The sequence below is a fragment of the Schistocerca americana genome, chromosome 2, assembly GCF_021461395.2.
Source record: "Schistocerca americana isolate TAMUIC-IGC-003095 chromosome 2, iqSchAmer2.1, whole genome shotgun sequence".
Classification (NCBI taxonomy): Eukaryota; Metazoa; Arthropoda; class Insecta; order Orthoptera; family Acrididae; genus Schistocerca; species Schistocerca americana.
Window position 1 is genome coordinate 322,576,216 of NC_060120.1, and position 21,500 is coordinate 322,597,715.

Genomic DNA, 21,500 nt, shown 5'->3' on the forward strand with positions numbered 1-21,500 from the left:
TTTAGCGGTGGATCTGGAATTTTCTCGTTTTGCGTGACCGTTTGGTCATTCTGTAATTTACAGAAAGGTTTATCAGTCGGACCTACACTGTCACTCACTATTTCGGAATTAAATAAATCCGTCGTACTTTGTGTATCCTGTTCATTTTCATTACACAAATTCGTCTGTACGTCACTTGAGTTTTCCAAATGGGGTGTGTTAAGCTGGGCATCGCTCATTATAATAGGGCGTCCCGCGTCATCAATTGTCGTCAAACTAACAGACGAGACAATTGGGTTCGTTTGTTCATCATCAGGGTAAAAGTCATCACTAGTGGTTGAAATGCACTGATTGTTAGTGAACGCAGGATTGTCATCATTACACTGCGTGTCGCATGTCCTATCGGCAAAGTTGTTTGGGTCGGTAATTTCATTCATAATACCTCGCGATACACTATTCACAGTCTTTCGCGGCATTTTAACAATAGTCAAAATTATTCACAAAATAAATAAGCACAATGCAAAAGCAACACACAAATACAACAAAGCAGCAAATTGCCGTTGACCTGTAGAGAGAAAGTCACAATATTATTAAAAGCGTTGCGCTAAATCCTAATTATATCTAAGCAAATAAGAGCAGATATCTGACTGTTGCTCAAAAGACTCTCAACGAAATACGATCCTGGACTGGGTGTCGCCAAGTGTAACCTCCCCACCGCAATTTTAAAAGAAATTAAAGCAATACTTAATAGAAATGGGACCCAAGTGTAACGTCTCCACAATAATTTTGAAAAATTATGGACAATATTATTTAAGAATGCTAATGTACATTGCTCTAAGCGTAACCTGCCCACAATGAAATGTACTGACAATGGCAACAAAAATGTGAAATTCGCAATCTGACTCAAATATAAATCCTTCAAAAAATTAAAGTCCATTCAGTGACAAGAAAATTCAATAAAACCGAAATATCGGTCTTTGGCCCTGTGTAAAACAATCAGAATTAAAGTCTTACCTCAGAATAAATGGATGTCACATATCTGCTCTTGTTGTTGCGCACCGCTTGGAGGAACTGCATTGCAAATAATAATATTCTCTTTTTTTTGTGATTTTAGTGGAATTTTTCTTCAAAAGAAGTGGAATGAAATGGGAAGTGCAACGAAATCTTGAGTTCAATAAAAAATTAAATTTTTGAGAAAATGCTTTTGAAATAAAAAAATTATTATTGGGAGACTTGTTGGAGAATAATTACAATAAATAAAATTTTTCATTATCTAATGATTATATTAATTAACAGTATACCTTATTCCTCATCTTGACCAGTGTTGCCGACCGCCTACATCACACAACCGCACTGGGCTGCTACTACTGACCGACCGCTCTGCATGACGACTACAGACTGAGTACTGCTCTCAACTAGACAGAGCTACAGACTCGCAACGACAACTGACAGACTCGCAACGACCGACTGACTGACTCGCAACGACTCCTACTGACTGAGTAAGAACCGCTCGCAACACTCGCGCGGTCAAGCGCATACTCTCTGGTCACAGATGCTACAATGCCTCGCCATCGCTGCTGCGTTACATACGTGTTTCAATATTTAAAAAATAATTAGTTTTAAACTAATCAATTTTCACACCGATACCTTTACTAACCAGTAGCACATCTTCTTGCATTGATGCATGCCTGTATTTGTCATGGCATACTATCCACAAGTTCATCAAGGTACTGTTGGTCCAGATTGTTCCACTCCTCAACGGCGATTCGGCATAGATCCCTCAGAGTGGTTGGTGGGTCACGTCGCCCATAAATAGCCCTTTTAAATCTATCCCAGGCATGTTCGATATGGTTGTACTATCGGTCGGAAGAAGGTATTCACGTATCGTACAACCGTTACGGCTTCTACCATTACCACCAACGGCGTACGTCGGCCCTGCATAATGCCACCCCAAAGCAGCAGGGAACCTGCACCTTGCTGCACTCGCTGTGTCTAAAGCGTTCAGCCTAACTGGGTTGCCTCCAATACGACGAACATTTCGGATACATGGCGCTCTGTTGTACCTTTAAGGTGTGTACAAATATTTATCAGTGGATTTGTAATCGGAAGGCATATGCGACACTCATTGGTGAAGAGAACGTGATGCCAATTCTGAGCGGTCCATTCGGCATGTTGTTGGGCCCATCTGTACCGCGCTGCGCGGTGTCGTGGTTTGCAAAGATGGACTTCGCCATGGACGTCGGCAGTGAAGTTGCGTGTCATGCAGCCTACTGCACACAGTTCGAGTCGTAACACGACGTCCTGTGGCTGGACGAAAAGCATTATTCAACATGGTGGCGTTGCTGTCAGGATTCCTCCGAGCCATAATCCGTAGGTAGTGGTCATCCACTGCAGTAGTAGCCTTTGGGTGGCCTGAGCGGGACATGTCATCGACAGTTCCTGTCTCTCTGTATCTCCTGCATGTCCGAACAACATCGCTTTGGTTCACTCCGAGACGTCTGGACACTTCCCTTGCTGAAAGCCCTTCCTGGCACAAAGTAACAATGCGGACGCTATCGAACCGCGTTATTGACGTCTAGCCATGGGTGAACTACAGACAACACGAGTCATGTACCTCCTTCTTAGTGGAATGACTGAAACCGATCGACTGTCGGACCCCCTCCATCTAACAGGCGCTGCTCATGCATGATTGATTACGTCTTTGGGCCGGTCTAGTGACATCTCAGAACAGTCAAAGGGACTGTGTCTGTGAAACAATATACACAGTCAACGTCTATCTTCAGGAGTTCTGGGAACCGGAGTGATGCAAAACTTTTTTATGTGTGTAATTTCGCCAGCATCTGCTTGCGCTTCGGAGTTGAATGCCGAGAACTGCGCTGCCAGCGGCTACAGATCATCTTGCGCTGACTATACAGTACGCCCATCAGCAATCCTACACTGGCACTAATCACATCCAAGTTGGCTTCATATGATACCATGTCGTGGCATCATGGATGTGGCTAGTGTCCGATAACAGGCTGGTTCCGATTACAAATCCACTGATAAATATTTGTACACACCTTAAAGGTACAACAGAGCGCCATGCATCCGAAATGTTCGTCGTATTAAGGCTTTCCTTTTCGAACACACTGAAACTGCGGCTTTCAGACACTAATTTACTAAAAGCACTGCAGCCCTCTTTTACGCTTCTGCTTACTTCCTTTGTCCGCCTCTGTAGCTGAGAGATCAGCGTAGATGGCTGCCATGCGGAGGACGCGGATTCGGTTCTCGACACTGCCAACGATTTTTCCTTGGTGAAGGACGGGTACTTGGTGCACTCAGCCTTTTATTTGCCAGTTGAGGACCTGTTTGAATGAGAATTAGCAGCACGAGTGTTCGGTAAGTCTTCAAAACAACCGGGATAGCGGTGTGCTGACCACATGACCTTCCATATCGCATCTGCATGACGCCGAATGGCAGAGGATGACACGGCGGCCGGTTGATATCCATTACGCTCTCAATGTGTGGGGTCCATGTGACCTTCCATACTGCATCTGCATGACGCCGAATGGCAGAGGATGACACGGCGGCCGGGTGATATCCATTGGGCCCTCAGGGCGTCGAAGAGGAGCTCGTTTACTTCCTTCCAAAGTGCCTCCCCCTTCTAGTGCTATGCCGGAGAAAGGCTGTTCTCTACATAAATTTTGGCCAACAGCCCGGTCACGAGCTTGTGCCACAGTCATTTGCTTCCTCTGCTGAGCGTGCAGTCACTGTCTCCGCCTCCTCCCTTTTCCTGGCTTTATCCCATCTTTTCACGGGATTGGCACCTTATTCTCGATTTGGTGATGTTAGTGATAGACGATCACTTGAAGCTCTTCCTGTCGCCACACCGTCCTCCCTGCGGAGAAACTCGTGTACGACATGTCTACCTCTGGTGTTATCCCATGTGAAAGCGTGAGAACGTTTTCGAAATAGTGTGAGTCGGGGCGTGTAGTGTGAGTCAGGATGTGGATACCAACCCGCTATTTACCTAGTCGAATGTGGGAAACCGCCTAAAAATCACATTCAGGCTGACCAGCGCACCGGCCTCGTCGTTAATCCTCCGGGTGGATTCGATCCTTTGCTGGCGCGTTTCTCAGAATCCCGGAAGCGACGTGATAAAGCTTGTTTTTATATTAAATAGCAATCACGAAAAACACAGTGGTTGTAATTACACAGAAATTGATAGCACAAGTTCCGTGTTACATACTGTAATGATATTTCATGGTATGTTCTTTGGTAATTTCTTTTTTTTTTCTATACGGTACATACACTGAGGTGGCAAACGTCATGGGATACCGATATGCACATATGCAAATGGAGACAGTATCGCGTACGCAAGGTATAACATGGCGGTGCACTGGCGGAGTTACATACTTTTAACGCGGAGTGATTGTTGGAGCTAGACGCATGGGACATACTATTTCGGAAATCGTTAGGGGATTCGATATTCCGAGAGCCGCAGAGGCAAGAATGTGCCGAGACTACCAAATTTCAGGCATTAACTCTCACCACTGACAACGCAGCGGCCGACGGTCTTCACTTAACGAGCGACAGCAGCGGTGTTTGCGTAGAGTTGTCAGTACTAACAGCATCTATGCGTGAAATAGCCGCCGAAAACAGTGGGGGACGTATGACGAGGGTATCCATTGGGACAGTGCGACGAAATCTGGCGTTAGTGGGCGATGACAGCAGATGACCAACGCGCATACATTTGCTAACAGCCCCACATGCGTTGCAGCACCTTTCCTGAGCTCGTGACCATATCGGTTGGAGCCCAGATGACTGGAGAACCGTGTCCTGGTCACATGAGTCCCGAGTGAAGTTGATAGTAGGGTTTGAGTGTGGCCCAGACCCCACGAAGCCATGGACCCATGTTGTTAACAAGGCACCGTGCAAGGGGGTCGTGGCTCCAAAATGGCGTGGTGTGGTGTGAACCGATCATTGACTGGAAATTGTTTTCTTCGGCTACTTGGAGACCACTTGCAGATATTCGTGGACTTTATGTTCCCAAACATGTCACTGGGCCAGAATTGTTCGTGATAGGTCTGAAGAATATTCTGGACAATTCGATCGAATGAACTGGCCACGCAGAACGACCGATATGAATCGCATCCAATATTCATGGGACTTAATTGAGAGCTCAGTTCGTACACAACACCGTGCACATGCAACATCTTCGCAATTATGGACGGCTATATAGGCAACATGACTCAATATTTCTGCGGTGGCTTCCAACGACTTGTTGAGTGCTCGCCACGTCGAGTTGCTGCGCTACGCTGAGCCAAAGGGTCCCACACGATATGAGGAGGTATCCCATGACTTGTTACCTCAGTATATTGTAAGTAGATAGGGTTTCTTATGAAACAAATTTCTTCTGTCTATTTTAGAAACCGGTCATATCAGATAAACAAGACAAATAAAGCTATAACTGAGAATTACGACAGCTTTTCCACATCCTTGACCACGTAAGTGTCTCATTCCTTGTAACGCGGCTGGGAGTACAAATAGGTGGTGGTACCTTAACGTGGTTGTCGTTCCTTGACCGTGCGCCCTGTCCACACCATGTACCTGGTAATCCCGCGGCGGTCGTTCTCTTCTGCTCCACACTGCTGCTGGCTTGCCTGAAATATCTATCGAATTATGCAAGCAGGATTAGGGGAGCCACTCAACGTTAAAACACAACACTGTTCGACGCATGGTATGAACAACTACACTCCTGGAAATGGAAAAAAAGAACACATTGACACCGGTGTGTCAGACCCACCATACTTGCTCCGGACACTGCGAGAGGGCTGTACAAGCAATGATCACACGCACGGCACAGCGGACACACCAGGAACCGCGGTGTTGGCCGTCGAATGGCGCTAGCTGCGCAGCATTTGTGCACCGCCGCCGTCAGTGTCAGCCAGTTTGCCGTGGCATACGGAGCTCCATCGCAGTCTTTAACACTGGTAGCATGCCGCGACAGCGTGGACGTGAACCGTATGTGCAGTTGACGGACTTTGAGCGAGGGCGTATAGTGGGCATGCGGGAGGCCGGGTGGACGTACCGCCGAATTGCTCAACTCGTGGGGCGTGAGGTCTCCACAGTACATCGATGTTGTCGCCAGTGGTCGGCGGAAGGTGCACGTGCCCGTCGACCTGGGACCGGACCGCAGCGACGCACGGATGCACGCCAAGACCGTAGGATCCTACGCAGTGCCGTAGGGGACCGCACCGCCACTTCCCAGCAAATTAGGGACATTGTTGCTCCTGGGGTATCGGCGAGGACCATTCGCAACCGTCTCCATGAAGCTGGGCTACGGTCCCGCACACCGTTAGGCCGTCTTCCGCTCACGCCCCAACATCGTGCAGCCCGCCTCCAGTGGTGTCGCGTCAGGCGTGAATGGAGGGACGAATGGAGACGTGTCGTCTTCAGCGATGAGAGTCGCTTCTGCCTTGGTGCCAATGATGGTCGTATGCGTGTTTGGCGCCGTGCAGGTGAGCGCCACAATCAGGACTGCATACGACCGAGGCACACAGGGCCAACACCCGGCATCATGGTGTGGGGAGCGATCTCCTACACTGGCCGTACACCACTGGTGATCGTCGAGGGGACACTGAATAGTGCACGGTACATCCAAACCGTCATCGAACCCATCGTTCTACCATTCCTAGACCGGCAAGGGAACTTGCTGTTCCAACAGGACAATGCACGTCCGCATGTATCCCGTGCCACCCAACGTGCTCTAGAAGGTGTAAGTCAACTACCCTGGCCAGCAAGATCTCCGGATCTGTCCCCCATTGAGCATGTTTGGTACTGGATGAAGCGTCGTCTCACGCGGTCTGCACGTCCAGCACGAACGCTAGTCCAACTGAGGCGCCAGGGGGAAATGGCATGGCAAGCCGTTCCACAGGACTACATCCAGCATCTCTACGATCGTCTCCATGGGAGAATAGCAGCCTGCATTGCTGCGAAAGGTGGATATACACTGTACTAGTGCCGACATTGTGCATGCTCTGTTGCCTGTGTCTATGTGCCTGTGGTTCTGTCAGTGTGATCATGTGATGTATCTGACCCCAGGAATGTGTCAATAAAGTTTCCCCTTCCTGGGACAGTGAATTCACGGTGTTCTTATTTCAATTTCCAGGAGTGTATATTCTGAGACGATTAAAGGAAAATCACAAGCTGCATTGTTTACATTCTAATTCAGAAGTGTTATCCCAATTAATGGATGATTAGCAGTCCACAATATCATTCGAACGAGCGTACGCGTAACCGACACGACGCGGGTGATTGTTGATAATGCGGAAGCCGAATGATCGCACGAAAGTTCTTACGCTCGTCACGCATACACAGATATTTGGTACCAGTCCTCCTTCACACCAGTAATGATATTTTAACATTGTTCACAAAGTTAAATTTACAGTTCAGAGTTCTCAGTTGTACGAGCGTGCGCGTAACCGTCGCGGCGCGGTTGATTGTTGATAATGCGGAAACGCGATGATCGAACGCACTTTCTCACGCTCGCTACAAAACACTGGCACTTGACTGTGCTCTTTTATGGTGACTAATTTCTACTGATTCACATCAGTTCATTCTGAGAGACCGAACACGGCGCGGATGATTGATGCTGTGCGACACGCAGCGAGAGGATACACAAATACGTTATGGACGGCACTGCTCATTTTTAATCACATCTTCACGCACCTTCCTCTGAATCACTTCCATATTTCATCACTTTATTGTAATAGCACTTGTAACAACACTTCGACTCCCATAATAACAATGCTTCTTACATGCAGAGCTTAAATTGTTAAAATAACTGTAGGTTCTATTTGTCAGTACAAGAGAGAGGTACAGGAATGACGACACCGCTGAACTGGTTCCGCAGATACTGCTGCCAACTAAAATCACATATTCGTATATGCCTCTGATCGGCAGAGAATGTAGACCTTTATCAGCAAATGAATTCTTTTCTCGCGTAAATTACGACTAAACTCTTGTCTACAGTCAATATTCTCTTCCAGTACTGATAATAATCATACTTTTTTTCTATCTTCGAAGCAGGCAAAAATATAAATAAATCCCTCGTCGAAATAATTCTGTGTAACTTTTAATTACAGAGAAAATAATATTGCGAACTTCGGGTTCGACTTCAGTTTTTATTGAAAGGCAACAAACAGTACAACGAAACAGATTGTAGTCATTTACAATGCACCGAATCTCCTGGGACAATACGAGCGTCCTTCTCTGAGGGGTGATGACCACTGGTGCGTGTACAACTAGCAACAAGGTACTCGCCACGACTGTGTATGCTGTGGCGTCACTTACTCCGTCGGTCATCGCCAGTAACGTGAAAAAGCAACGGAACGGAATCTTTTTGTAGTTTCAAAAAGCACCACACTCCTCTTCTAAAACATAATGAATAATGTTAAATACTTGGCATACACAGAATCGACGGCCACGAGAAAAAGAGCGTCGTAAATGAGTTTGTGACACTAAACCACCCAGTCGTTGAATTCAACCACAGGAAGCAAAGTAGCAAATCAAGTTGTTCAATGAGTTTCTCGTTAATTTGTACAGTTTTCTTTTCAATGGTAAAAATCCACTTACAAAATTTCAGAGGTTTTTCAGTAATTGAGATACAAAGATAAATCAGTAAGAATTCAAAACGCAATTACTCTGTAACCAACGACTGTAGGCTGTGGGTCCCTTAAATCAGACCAAGATACTCACAAAATGTCTTTGTACAACCACCGAAATTGTCTCAGTGAAATTCGTGTTCAATCCCTTCCTTAATTTGCTTTTATTATATTTAATTTTCTAGCTTATGTACCAGTTACTCTTTTCGTCATAACTGACATTAACTTGCTGTAAAGGCCAACAGTCCAATGTCACCATTAACATGAAGCCTTTCGGTGTGTTCAGTTAACATGTACCGGACTTCTTTTTCCCGGTTTTTAAGTGTGAAGGTTTCCTTTAGGTATGATGAAACCGTTTTCGTGATGAAAGAATAGTCTTCCATCTAGTCCGATTTTGTGAGTGTTCTGATGAAATCTGCTAATGGTCTGTTTTCCTTGTTCTCAGTTTCACGCAAGCAACGCATTTTACGGCATAACACTCTACGCCAGCCACACATCAGCATTAGTTGCATTAAACTGTGACTGATATCAGTATTTACAATATATTTTAAGCAACTATGCCCTGTTTTACAATGCGTTTTCCAACATTCTACATTTAATAGATTGTCAAACCGCCACCGAAAAATCTAACTGCGGATGTATGTCAATTTGCGGAATTTTAAAAGTGGACATACAGTAAATAGTTTTTAGTTTCTGGCAGTCAACTGGTTTTATATGTTGGCTACAGAGTATGACTGTTGTCTCCGATTTTCTTGTACAAATGAGTATGAAACTTGCCAGGATTGAAAAAGTTGGATGGATCACTAACAACAAAATCATACTTTCGCACTTTTAATTTCTGTGTTCTTAATCATTTCAAATAACTGTTTGGCAAAAATAACTTCGTCTGCTCCCTTGAGCTACAAACTCCCACTAAATGAAAACATATCTGCTTGTTACAAACAAAATGTTCAAATGTGTGTGATTTCCTAAGGGACCAAACTGCTGAGGTCATCAGTCCCCAGACTTACACACTACTTAAACTAACTTTTAATTTTAAGGACAACACACACACCCATGCCCGAGGGTGGACTCGAACCTCCGGAGGGAGGGGCCTTCCAAACAAATTCAAACGACACTTTCGTAGAACTTCTTTTTCTCCTACTGAAAAAACAGCGATTACATTAATTTTGTAAACAAATAATCTAATTATTTACGAGGAGCATTAAATAAGTAATGCAATACTTTTTTTCTGAAAGCAGGTTGGTTTTATTACGGATTCCAATACACCATATTATTCCTCAATATTTTGGCTACAAAACCCTGTTTTTCATCATTATCTCCATTCAATGTGACGACCTTACGTCACCTTACTGCGAGGGGTCTGTATACCCGCTTGGTACCACTCTACTAGTCGACGTCAGAGACAACGTCTTGCTGCGTCAATAATCTCGCCATCACCCATCTAGCGGAGTGCGTCCTTCATTGGGCCAAACAGATGGAAATTGGAATGGGTTGGGTTGGGTTGTTTGGGGAAGGAGACCAAACAGCGAGGTCATCGGTCTCATTGGATTAAGGACGGACGGGGAAGCAAGTCGGTCGCGTGCTTTCAAAGTAGCCATCGCGGCTTTTGCCTGGAGAGATTTAGGGAAATTACATCAGGATGGCCGGACGCAGGATTGAACCGTTGTCCTCCCGAATGTGCAAGATCCGGGCTGTAGTGTGGATGAGGAAGAACAGTCAAATAAGGATTTGGGAGTTCCGCTCGAGTGTGCTGCGAAGCCTTGCGTTGTCGTGGAGAAGGCGAATCTCGTTTGAATTTTTGTGGTGACGAACACGTTAAAGTTACAGCACTGCAGTAGTCACAGCGGCGTGCGGCCAGCCGGCACGTGGGACATCGGAAAGGTTTGCGTAGGTTGCAGTGATGACATGTGCCTCGCCCAACGACTCACCGTGCTTTCGTTCACTGCCAGATATCCCTAGTTACTCTGCAAACGCCTACGAGTAGCTGCGATGCTATGATTTTCCACCGAAAGAAGCTCGGTGACAGCTGTCTGCTTGGAGCGCACCTCCGTTGCAGACGCCATTTTGAAGGCTACGTATAGAGGTGCCACCAACTGGAACTTCACGAAACTACAAGGGCTGAAGCGCGAGTATTGTACTATGCCTGACAATACATTCTGAATTTTTTCAGCGGAAATTGACCGAGAAAAGTATTGCATTATTTACTCGACATCCTTCGTACATCGCTAGCGAAGACAGTATTTAAAATATTGTAAATAATTATATTCTTTACGTAAATGTAAGAAATTTTTTTGGAAATGCTACATATAACTTTTTAAAATTAACAGACGTCTCTTTCACGTCGAATATAAGCAGTAATACGTAAAATACGGCATTTACGTACAAATAGTCTTGTGTGGGTTTATTGCACTGCATATGAAATTATCAATGCCCACCGCTCTCAGAGAGTTCATAATGTGACTTATCACAGTATGCAATATGATGCCGGCTGGTGTGTCCGAGCGGTTCTAGGCGCTACAGTCTGGAACCGCGCGACCGCTTGTGTCGCAAGTTCGAATCCTGCCTCGGGCATGGATGTGTGAGATGTCCTTAGGTTAGTTAGGTTTAAGTAATTCTAGGGGACTGATGACCTCAGCAGTCCCATAGTGCTCAGAGCCATTTGAACCATTTTTGCAATATGATGCAACGCCTTTTTTGATACGAGTGTGTGTATTTCGAGAGTGGAAGAGAAAAACGACCAAAAAAAGGATAGTCGGTTGAGGAACTTGCGGTTAAATACGAGTCTCTGTGATGACCACCATACTAATGTCACCGGTCATAATCGAGTTTGTTGAGCGATCTGATGAGTTGCATTTAGATAAACGAAGGTCTGGAGGAAGACGGGGGATAGCCTGAGACGGACTGTTTGCTACGTGTTTCCGTCAAGGGACCGCGGCGCGCCACAACAGGGGAACACGTGCGACGAGCAGCGAGCGGCGAGCGGCGAGTAGAGGACCGCCGAGCGCTGACCGCCGCAGCCCCCAGGTGCTGACTGCGGGTCAGAGGTCGCGTGACGTCACGGGCCGGCGTGTCGCGCCCGTGCCGAGCCGCGCCGCGGCCGGCGCCGCCTCTCAGGAATTCATTGAGCCGCGCCGCGCGCCACAGGGTGACCAGCAAGTCGCGCGCCGCACGTCCGCACGGCCGCTCCAGCAACAAGTCTACAATTACAAACTCTGTATTTGGTGTTGGTTTCCTGAGTCGGTCTCAGTGCAGTAGACAGCCCGTAGCTTCAAACCCAAACGGTAATTTTCGAAAAAAAATGTGAATCTGGCACAAAGTTCTTTTTGCGGCGTGCATTTGCAGCTGTAGCGGTTATAACGCTAACTACTGACAAAGTTATTTGTGCAGTGTTGTACAGTAGTTAAATTTAATAGTTGTCACCGGTGTTTCGTGCTATTTGTGGCGAAATAACGACTTAATAAACTTCTGGAGCCGGCCGAAGTGGCCGTGCGGTTAAAGGCGCTGCAGTCTGGAACCGCAAGACCGCTACGGTCGCAGGTTCGAATCCTGCCTCGGGCATGGATGTTTGTGATGTCCTTAGGTTAGTTAGGTTTAACTAGTTCTAAGTTCTAGGGGACTAATGACCTCAGCAGTTGAGTCCCATAGTGCTCAGAGCCATTTGAACCATTTTTTGAACCAAACTTCTGGAAACGTTCGCTAGCTGTGTTTTTGTTCGTTGAAGTCGTTTAGTAAATTTCGTGCTTTAGTTTTCAAACTAAATGTTTGAATGTTTTCGAAAGAAAAGTAATGAGAAAATTCTGGGGACCTGTGTTGGAGAATGGTGCATGGAGAATTCGAAAGAGCAAAGAAATTTATCAGTTAATGAAGCAACCCACTATCATTCAGAAATTAAAAAGTAGGAGACTGCAATGGGATGGACATGGAAAACAACAGTATCACCAAGAAAGCATTTGAAGGAACTCTCCAGGCAACAAGACCATTGGGCCGACCTCGTACAACGTGTTAAGATGACATAGAGAAGGATATTGCAGCATTAGGGATTTACGTAGGGTGGAGAGAGGCTGCGAGAGACAGAAGGTGGTGGAAGCAGATCGTTGATGCATCGCGTGGTCTACAGGGCCTGTGATCGCTGAGAAGATAGAAGAATGGATAGATAGTTTGCAACTGACGTTTTTTGTTGTTCCTAGTGAAATATTTCAGTAAAATTTTCATTCAGTGTTTTGACTTCTTTGAGTATTCCAGTGGTTGCTTGGATTTTTGATTTTAGCTAATAATTTTCTGAATTTCTGTTGGTGTTGGTATTAGTTTTGGTTTAGTAGTTTCAATACAAGTAGTTGCTTTCTTGGTAGAGAGCGAATTTCGAGACCGCTGTTGTTAGTTCTATAAATAGCTCTACTGGTGTAATCGAACTTAGGTAACGCAGACGTACTCTTTTATTTTGTAACTGTAAAATTTTACGGTGAGTGACAAGTGTGGGCTGTGTCGTAGGTTTGTGAGAGTGGGTTACGGTGTGAGATTTGTTCAAAGTATTTTCATTGGGGGGAATGCAGTGGGGAAGCCAGTGGGCATCTTAGCGAGATCCTCTCCTGGGAATGCAGAATCTGTGGTAGAAATGTTGGTAGAGGAGCTGAAGCGTAAGATCTGTGCTCTTCAGGTGCAGTTACAACACGCAACGGGTGAACTAGATAGGTAGAGAAGGGCGAAGGGTGGTGGGGAATGGGAATTGGCAGTTGGCAAGAAGGCATTTAGGAGGAGGAGGTATTCGGACAGTTAAACTTTGCGTATATGCAATAGATTTGATCAACTGTCAGAGATTAGTGGAGAGGAGCCTCTTGTAGCTGCAGGTGTAGGGAACATGCAGCAGTCCTCAGCATTTAGGAGGCATAGGTGAGTTGCAAAGTCTAACAGAAAGAAGAAGGTTCTGCTGCTAGGTAGTTCCCGCGGTAGAGGTGTGGGTCAGCAGTTGCAGGAAGTGTTGGGGAGTGAGTACCAGGTCACCGGCATTGTGAAGCCTAGTGCAGGGTTGGGTCAGGTTACTGACTGCATTGGGGAGTTATGTAGGAATTTTACGAAGGAGAATCAGTTAGTGATAGTGGGTGGAGCAGGGAACAGTCTTGATAGAGTCAGGGTATATGATGTAGGAAGTGACCTGGTAAAGATAGCTACTCAAACTAGTCGTACTAACGTGCATTTCGTGCAACTGTTTCAGCGCCATGCTCGGCCTCTTCTTAAGGGGACCCGGAACGTCCTATACCTCCAATGTCAAATGTAAGGAACATTTTCTTATGAACTATTAACACCAGAACGATGAAACTTTTACAGTATAATATTACATATATTTACTGCCATGTACCATATGGATATTAATTTATTGGTGGTTTTTGGGAAGATATTAATTATTTTGTTACCGAAAATAGTTGACATATTTTTTGGCATAATATCTTTGAAATAAAATCTGTTATCAATTATGTATCAGAAAAAGGCTATGACACAAGGTGTATATTGGCACTGTTTACATTCCTTGAAAATTTTAATTCTTTATCTCTAATAGTTTAGCAGAAAATGTTCCTTATATGGCAAAAAAGTGAAGTTGTGGAAAACGAGTTCCAAAGTTTTTCACTAACATTTTAGTGGAGTCCAGCACCATAAGAGGGGTTTTCACTGTCACTAGACATCTCCCCATCTAGCTTTCTTTTCATACCTTTCATTCTTTGTCTGGCTTGCCTCTCACACTCCCTTTCTTTCCTTTCAGCATCTCGTTTCCTCTCATTGTCTATCAACATCATTGCACTCACCATGTACTTTCCGGGCATCACACGCAACTTCTGCAGCACATTGCACTTTATAATGTTACCTTTGTTATATGTAGCAATGGCATCATATACTCCAAAATGAAGAGTATGAATTTCCACAAACACATTTTTAGGGATTCTGGTCCAAATTACATTATTCACACTCTCATTTTGATTTTGTGTCCGTCCATGGAGACATTTCTTCAAAAGTTCAGTTGCAGAAATATCTCTGAAAATTCGTTTTATAGCCTTCATGACAGTTTCTGGTATACTGTGATGATGCATGCATACATGTTCAGATCCCTGATATTTGTTGTACCTGCACCAGGAATTGGGTCCCTGTGGGCATAGTCCATGTAGTGGTTCCTCGTCGGTCGATAAGGTGTGGCAGTACATCTACATCTACATTTATACTCCGCAAGCCACCCAACGGTGTGTGGCCCAGGGCACTTTACGTGCCACTGTCATTACCTCCCTTTTCTGTTCCAGTCGCGTATGGTTCGCGGGAAGAACGACTTTCTGAAAGTCTCCGTGCGCGCTCGAATCTCTCTAAATTTACATTCGTGATCTCCTCGGGAGGTATAAGTAGGGGGAAGCAATATATTCGATACCTCATCCAGAAACGCACCCTCTCGAAACCTGGTGAGCAAGCTACACCGCGATGCAGAGCGCCTCTCTTGCAGAGTCTGCCACTTGAGTTTGCTAAACATCTCCGTAACGCTATCACGGTTACCAAATAACCCTGTGACGAAACGCGCCGCTCTTCTTTGGATCTTCTCTATCTCCTCCGTCAACCCGATCTGGTACGGATCCCACACTGATGAGCAATACTCAAGTATAGGTCGAACGCGTGTTTTGCAAGCCACCTCCTTTGTTGATGGACTACATTTTCTAAGGACTCTCCCAATGAATCTCAACCTGGTACCCGCCTTACCAACAATTAATTTTATATGATCATTCCACTTCAAATCGTTCCGCACGCATACTTCCAGATATTTTACGGAAGTAACTGCTACCAGTGTTTGTTCCGCTATCATGTAATCATACAATAAAGGATCCTTCTTTCTATGTATTCGCAATACATTACACTTGTCTATGTTAAGGGTCAGTTGCCACTCCCTGCACCAAGTGCCTATCCGCTGCAGATCTTCCTGCATTTCGCTACAATTTTCTAATGCTGCAACTTCTCTGTATACTACAGCATCATCCGCGAAAAGCCGCATGGAACTTCCGACACTATCTACTAGGTCATTTATATATATTGTGAAAAGCAATGGTCCCATAACACTCCCCTGTGGCACGCCAGAGGTTACTTTAACGTCTGTAGACATCTCTCCATTGATAACAACATGCTGTGTTCTGTTTGCTAAAAATTCTTCAATCCAGCCACACAGTTGGTCTGATATTCCGTAGGCTCTTACTTTGTTTATCAGGCGACAGTGCGGAACTGTATCGAACGCCTTCCGGAAGTCAAGGAAAACAGCATCTACCTGGGAGCCTGTATTTAATATTTTTTGGGTCTCATGAACAAATAAAGTGAGTTGGGTCCCAAACGATCGCTGTTTCCGGAATCCATGTTGATTCCTACAGAGTAGATTCTGGGTTTCCAAAAACGACATGATACTCGAGCTAAAATTCTATAGTCTATAGTCTATAGTTTTGCGCATCTGCTCGACGACCCTTCTTGAAGACTGGGACTACCTGTGCTCTTTTCCAATCATTTGGAACCTTCCGTTCCTCTAGAGACTTGCGGTACACGGCTGTTCGAAGGGGGGCAACTTCTTTCGCGTACTCTGTGTAGAATCGAATTGGTATCCCGTCAGGTCCAGTGGACTTTCCTCTGTTGAGTGATTCGGAACAGAAATTTTCGTTTTGATCTGTTAGGTAGTCTGAAATCTACTTTCTATTACTCTTGCTAAACAGATAAACCTTCCTCCCTTTTTTTATATTCCTATTAACTTCCATATTCTGGGATGCTGAAACAGCCTTATGATCACTGATTCCCTGTTCTGCACTTACAGAGTCGAAAAGTTCGGGTCGGTTTGTTATCAGTAGGTCCAAGATGTTATCTCCACGAGTCGGTTCTCTGTTTAATTGCTCGAGGTAATTTTCGGATAGTGTACTCAGCATAATGTCACTCGATGCTCTGTCCCTACCACCCGTCCTAAACATCTGAGTGTCCCAGTCTATATCTGGTAAATTGATATCTCCACCTAAGACTATAACATGCTGAGAAAATTTATGTGAAATGTATTCCAGATTTTATCTCAGTTGTTCTGCCACTAATGCTGCTGAGCCGGGATGTCGGTAAAAGGAGCCAATTATTAACCTAGCTCGGTTGTTGAGTGTAACCTCCACCCATAATAATTCATAGGATCTATCCACTTCTACTTCACTACGGGATAAACTACTACTAACAGCGACAAACACGCCACCACCGGTCGCATGCAATCTATCCTTTCTAAACACCGTCTGTGCCTTTGTAAAAATTTCGGCAGAATTTATCTCTGGCTTCAGCCAGCTTTCTGTACCTATAACGATTTCAGCTTCGGTGCTTTCTATCAGCGCTTGAAGTTCCGGTACTTTACCAATGCAGCTTCGACAGTTTGCAATTACAATACCGATTGCTGCTTGGTCCCCGCATGTCCTGACTTTGCCCCACACCCTTTGAGGCTGTTGCCCTTTCTGTACTTGCCCGAGACCATCTAACCTAAAAAAACCGCCCAGTCCACGCCACACAACCCCTGTTACCCGTGTAGCCGCTTGCTGCGTGTAGTGGACTCCTGACCTATCCAGCGGAACCCGAAACCCCACCACCCTATGGCGCAAGTCGAGGAATCTGCAGCCCACACGGTCGCAGAAACGTCTCAGCCTCTGATTCAGACCTTCCACTCGGCTCTGTACCAAAGGTCCGCAGTCAGTCCTGTCGACGATGCTGCAGATGGTGAGCTCTGCTTTCATCCCGCTGGCGAGACTGGCAGTCTTCACGAAATCAGATAGCCGCCTTAAGCCAGAGAGGATTTCCTCCGATCCATAGCGACACACATCATTGGTGCCGACATGAGCGACCACCTGCAGATGGGTGCACCCTGTACCCTTCATGGCATCCGGAAGGACCCTTTCCACTTCTGGAATGACTCCCCCCGGTATGCAAACGGAGTGCACATTGGTTTTCTTCCCCTCTCTTGCTGCCATATCCCTAAGGGGCCCCATTACGCGCCTGACGTTGGAGCTCCCAACTACCAGTAAAGTGCCATTACAGCCTTTTCCATTGCTTCAAAACTGTGAGTATTTTGTCTTATTGCCATTCCATAGTCTCTCTGCAATCTGTTGACTACCTCGTCTGTCAATCATTTAGCTCCACCCAAAGTTTCTCCATCACTGAGTACTTGGCCTTTCATTGTGATCTTCAGTCGACGCAGCCTTGTTCCCATACGTTTATGAACGTGACATATGCACACCTGTTTAGTAATGGTAACATCATTTCCATAAGGTTTCAGCTCAGATACAGCAGCAAAAGACTTCGAATCACCATCACCCGGGATCTGTAGGTATCTGACCTTGTACCACAGAAGGGAGCGACTGAAAATGTCTTTCACACCGGAAACTTCCATGGCCCCACTAGACCCACTGTAATTCCTTCGACAGTTTTCTGAATGCTCATCCTTCACTGTTTTAGGACACCTACAGTGCTTGGATTTAATTACAACATCTATAACTTTTGTAGTATCAGCACTTGTTGCCGTTTTTACCCCATTATGTGAAGTGTGCCCACGCTTCTGCCACGTACCATTTAGTGCGACAGTCAGGTCCCGAGGATTCTGAACATCTGGAATTTCTCCATTCACCGCCACAGCCTCCTCCACTGCTTCTTTCATGGGTTCTTGGGCAATATCTTCAACACAGGATCCAACAACCGAGCTATATTTTGAGAATTTCGTTGGTGGTGGTGGTAGATTCATTACACCACAAAACATTTGACCAGCAGAGTATCCCTTGCCGATTGACCTTAGAGCATAAACCCATCTAATATTTACACCATAGTACTTGCTTTTCTCACAATCAGTTTCACCTTGGCCTATTTCGACATATTCTGAGTTCCAAAATGAAACACTGTAATGACAACTAGTACAATGGAGACAGGTTTCTGCTGCAAGTCCTATGTGTCGCTTGACATTTACTGACATACTCAATTTGCAACATTCCTTACACAGTACTGAACTCTCAATCACCTTTGAGAGCAATGAAATGTTAATTATTTCGTTCACATTATCCTCACTACACTTTTCCAATAAACTGCATTATTTTTCAGTTGATCCATGCAACTTCTTGCTTGTGCTAGAGACAGGAGTAGATTTCACATCATGAATAACCTCACTATTTTCAGAATCATTTCCCAAGGTCGGAGGAGTTCTTCCTCTTGTAAACTCTGTTACTAAATCGAGGCATATTTGATAAGTTCCAGTTACGCAATAGAAATACAACACAAATGGTGCAATAACCACCAAATGCTCAATGTAAACAACAGTATCCAAAGACTACAATACGCAGACAAAACAATTGCCTATCAAATCGTGTTGCCAACATAATACAAAGTCTTTGGAAAGACCGGAAGTTTTGAAAAACGATGTTTTCAATGAACATATATCCATGGAAATTCAATGTCGCGACATGCCCTCTACAGCACATTATTGAAAATAATATTTTCAGTACTTGGAGCTGAGCTACAGGTAAGATTAATATGTCATTTTAAAGAGGAAGATCTGTAGTATTTTATTTCACAATAAACTGAAAACCCAAAATTTCATCATTTTTAGGTTGCGGGTTCACTTAATACGGCTGTTGTCTTAACATGGGGCTGGAGAGGGCGCTGATGGCAGAGGGCATGGGTCACATTTCAGAGGTGCCAGTTGGGTCTATCAGTAGATCGGGTTTCACTTGGCGCTACCTGCATCTGAATATGTACGGGAAGGGGATGCTGGCAAAGCTTATAGGTGACAGTGTAGTGGGTGGTTGTGGGATCACTCATGGAAAAACTCCTGTAGTAGTTGGTGTTAGAGCTGCACATTTTTAGTCAGACCATGACGCACAAATTTTGACACTAAAAGGCGTTTGTACTCAAACTAATGTCACATATAATCACAAACTACGTAGCAAATTTAATCCAACAGCAATAGAAAGTTTTTTAAACATCGTCAAACAACAAGAGTGGTAGGATGTTTATAGTCACCTGATAGGTGTAACTGCTTAAAGGAAGTGCCTCTAAGGGCTCACCTTCAGAAGACGTCATGTTTCCATGTAGAGAAGGAATTAGAGTATTTCATCAAAATATAAGAGGTATTAGAGACAAAGTTAGTGAAGTGGTTCTATAACAGATGTTGAGTTTGAAATTATTGGAATGTCGGAGCACCACTCAAATAATTTGACAATTCAGAGGCTTCCTTTACCAGGATACAGATTAGCTGGCATTTTTCAAGAAGTTCCTTGTGGGGTGGCAGTGCGGCCATGTACGTAAGAAACAGTATTCTGTTTGAGTCCACAGACGTACCACGGCACTGCACTGAACAGATATTTCAATGTTGTGCAGGGGCAGTTGAGTTTAGTGAATCTAAACTTTTAATTGTTGTTTATAGGTCTCCTAACACCGACTTCAGAGCATTTCTGCCGAAGCTAGAGAGGGATCTTGATTCACTGTATAGGAAGTACCAGAAATTAGTTATATGTTGTGACTTCAATACAAATTTTGTATATGATGGTGCAAGAAAAAGTATGTTGGTAGATCTCCTAAATTCATATGATCTGATGCAGTCTGTTTTTTCCAGTTAGGGTTCAGGGGAGCAGTAGCACAACCTCAGACAATATTTTTATTCATTCTTTATTACTAGATGGGCATTCTGTTAGTAAAAGAGTGAATGGCCTTTCAGACTATTATGCACAAATTTTAAGACTAAAAGGCTTTTGTACTCAAACAAATGTCACATGTAATTGCGAACTATGTAGGAAAGTTAATCCATTGGCAATAGAGAGTTTTTTAAAATTCGTCAAGGAACAAGGGCGGCAGGGTGTTTGTAGTGCCGATAACATAGATGATAAATACAGTGCTTTCCTTATCACATTTCTCATGCTCTTTGAGAGTTGCTTTCCATTAGAACATTCTAAACGGGGTACTAGCAGTAATGGCAGCCTGGGTGGCTGACTAGTGGGATAAGGATATCATGTAGAACAAAGTGGGAATTATATCAAAATGTTAGAAGTAGTCACAATCAAGCTACAGTAGCCCATTTCAAACAGTATTGTAAGATGCTTAAAAATGTTATCAGGAAGGGAAAGAGTATGTGGTATGCAAATAGGATAGCTAATTCATAGGATAAAATTAGAACCATATGGTCAGTTGTGAAGGAAGTGTCTAGTGAGCAGCCAAGGTCGGCGATATAAAGTCAGTTCGTAGTACAAATATGTTACTGATAAGTCAGATGTATGTACAGTATTTAACATTCATTTTCTGAGCATTGGTGGTGAATTAAATAAAAATTTAGTTTCTACAGGGAATCATATAACTCTCTTGGCAAATACCTTTTCGAGATCGATGTCTGAAATACTCCTCTGTGATACAGACAAGAGGGAGATTCAGTCAATAATTAAATCACTGAAGACTAAGAACTCTCATGGTTATGATGGAGTGCCTAGCAGAATATTAAAGTACTGTGCTGCACATGTTAGCCCTGTATTTAGCCACATTTGTAATTTTAGTTAAGGAATAGTCAGTTTCCTGAACGATTAAAGAACTTAGTAGTAAAGTCGCTTTATACGAAGGTAGAAAGGGATAATGTAGACAATTATGGGCCTATTTCTATGCCATCAGTGCTTGCTAAAGTTATTGAAAAGGATGTGCATGTAAGGATAATGCATCATTTTATATCACACTGTTTGCTGTCAGATGTACAGATCGGCTTTAGAAGTCATTTAACAACTGAAAAAGCTATATTCTCTTTTCTGTGTGAGGTACTGGATGGGATAACCAAAAGGTTTCGAACGCTAGGCATATTTTTTGATTTAACTAAAGTGTTTGATTGTGCTGATC